Here is a 2,004-nt window from a genome sequence, read left to right as displayed (position 1 = left end):
GGGGATGGGAGCGGGGGCGGGGCAGTCATTTGCAAGGAAACAGGCATCAGGTAGGAATAGGATTATTCAACGGCTACAGTGAATGTTAGAGATCAATAAAATAGTGCCTTCAAATATTTGAAGGAATATTAAGGTTCAGTCTAGACTTCAAATCCCAGCCAAATTATGACTCAAAGGAGTGGCTAGAATAAAGACATTTTCAGAAGGGTAAGAGCTCCAAAATATTACCCATTTCTTCTTTTTAAAAGACACTGGAGGAAGAACAGCACGAACCTGAGTCTTGGCTTCTTGCCTTCCTCCCTGGACAATAAGTTTCAGCACCAGCTCCACCTTTTCCATCAACTACTAGACCCTGGGCTCCATACAGTCACCCAGCCACCAGGCCCAGCTGGCCAGCAGTGTGGCCAGAGCCTATATATGCAGTGGGGGCTCGGGCTCCCAGGTCTCCATGGCCCACTCCACCAGCACATGGGGTGGCTAGGGGTCCAGGGTCCTGGCTGCAGAGATGGCCTGGGGTCTGGCAGACATAGGGAGCATCCAGAGAAAGAAAGAGACTATTCAATACCTGGAGAGGGTGAGTAGCCTGGAGTTTGATAATTGAGGAGACTGGAGAACAAAATCCAGACACACCTGGAGAAGGGACCCCAAGTCAGAGACTAGGGGGCATTATTTCAAGATCCCAGTGGACTTGAGGGCTCAGGTCTTTGCAAGTTCTGTCGGCAATGCCTACATTATTTTGCAGATTGACAATGCCTATCTTGCTGCTGATGACTTCAGAGCCAAGTATGAGATGGAGCTGGCCATGCACCACTCGGTGGAGAGAAACATCCAGGGTTCCAACAGGTCACTAATGACACCAATATCACTCAGCTGCAGTTGGAGACAGATAAAGGCTTTCAAGGAGGAGCTGCTCTTCATGAAGAAGAACAAAAAGGAGGAAGTAAATGGTCTACAAAACCAGATTGCCAACTCTGGGTTGACCAGGGAGTTGGATGTCCCCAAATAGCAAGACCTCAGCAAGATCATGACGAACATCCATGCCCAGTATGACGAGCTAATTCAGAAAAACCAAGAGGAGCTAAGCAAGTACTGGTCCCAGCAGATTGAGGAGTGCACCATAGTGGTCAACTCACAGATTGTCAAGACAGGAGCTGCTGAGATGATACTCATGCAACTGAGACATATGGTTCAGTCCTTGGCGACTGACCTGGACTTGATGAGAAATCTGAAGGCCAATTTTGAGAACAGCCTGAGGGAGGTGGAGACACACTATGCCATGTGGATGGCACAGCTCAATGGGATCCTGAGCAGCTGGAGGCAGAGCTGGCTCAGACCTGGGCAGAGGGGCAGTACCAGGTCCAGGAGTACCAGGCACTGCTGAACACCAAAGTCAAGCTGGAGGATGAGATTTCTACCTACTGCCTCCTGCTGGAAGAAGGGAAGGACTTTGATTTTGGTAACAACGTGGACCGCAGCAACTCTATGCAATCCATCCAAATGACAACCACCTGCATGATGGTGGATGGCAAAGTGGTGTCTGAGGGGCACCCCTTAGGGGGGCAGTAGGCCAATGAAAGTTCAGAGATCATTGAACATTAAAAAAAAAGCAATTGGAAGATTTTCAATTCTCTTAATGGCAGGCTAAATCAATCCTTCCATTGAGGTCAACTATAGGAAAAATTACATAACATATGCCTATTTATTTAATACTAGAAGCCTGGTGCACAAAAATTTGTGCACTGGCGGGGCAGGGGAATCTCTCAGCCCCACCTGTGCCCTCTCACAGTCTGGGACCCCTCGGGAGATAACGATCTGATGGCTTAGGCCCGCTCCCGGTGGCAGAGGGCAGGCCCAATCCCTAGGTGCAGCCCCTGGTCCGGCTCAGAGGAGGGCCGATTGGGGAGTTGGGGCGCGGCCCCCTGTCATGCACAGAGCAGGGCGGATCGGGAGGTTGCGATGCCACCCTCAGTCATGCTCAGGGTAGGGCCGATTGGGGGGTTGGGG

At 50.6% G+C, this 2,004-nt stretch overlaps 1 pseudogene; it reads left to right on the top strand.

Annotated features, from left to right (window-relative positions):
* Window positions 1–1,566, top strand: part of LOC102759907 — a 2,575-nt pseudogene extending 1,009 nt beyond the window's left edge.
* Window positions 1,567–2,004: the final 438 nt, after the last annotated feature.

This window comes from Myotis davidii, unplaced genomic scaffold (genome assembly GCF_000327345.1).
Source record: "Myotis davidii unplaced genomic scaffold, ASM32734v1 scaffold130, whole genome shotgun sequence".
Lineage (NCBI taxonomy): Eukaryota > Metazoa > Chordata > Mammalia > Chiroptera > Vespertilionidae > Myotis > Myotis davidii.
Note: the sequence above shows the minus strand (reverse complement) of the source record. Positions and strands in the feature narration are given on the sequence as shown.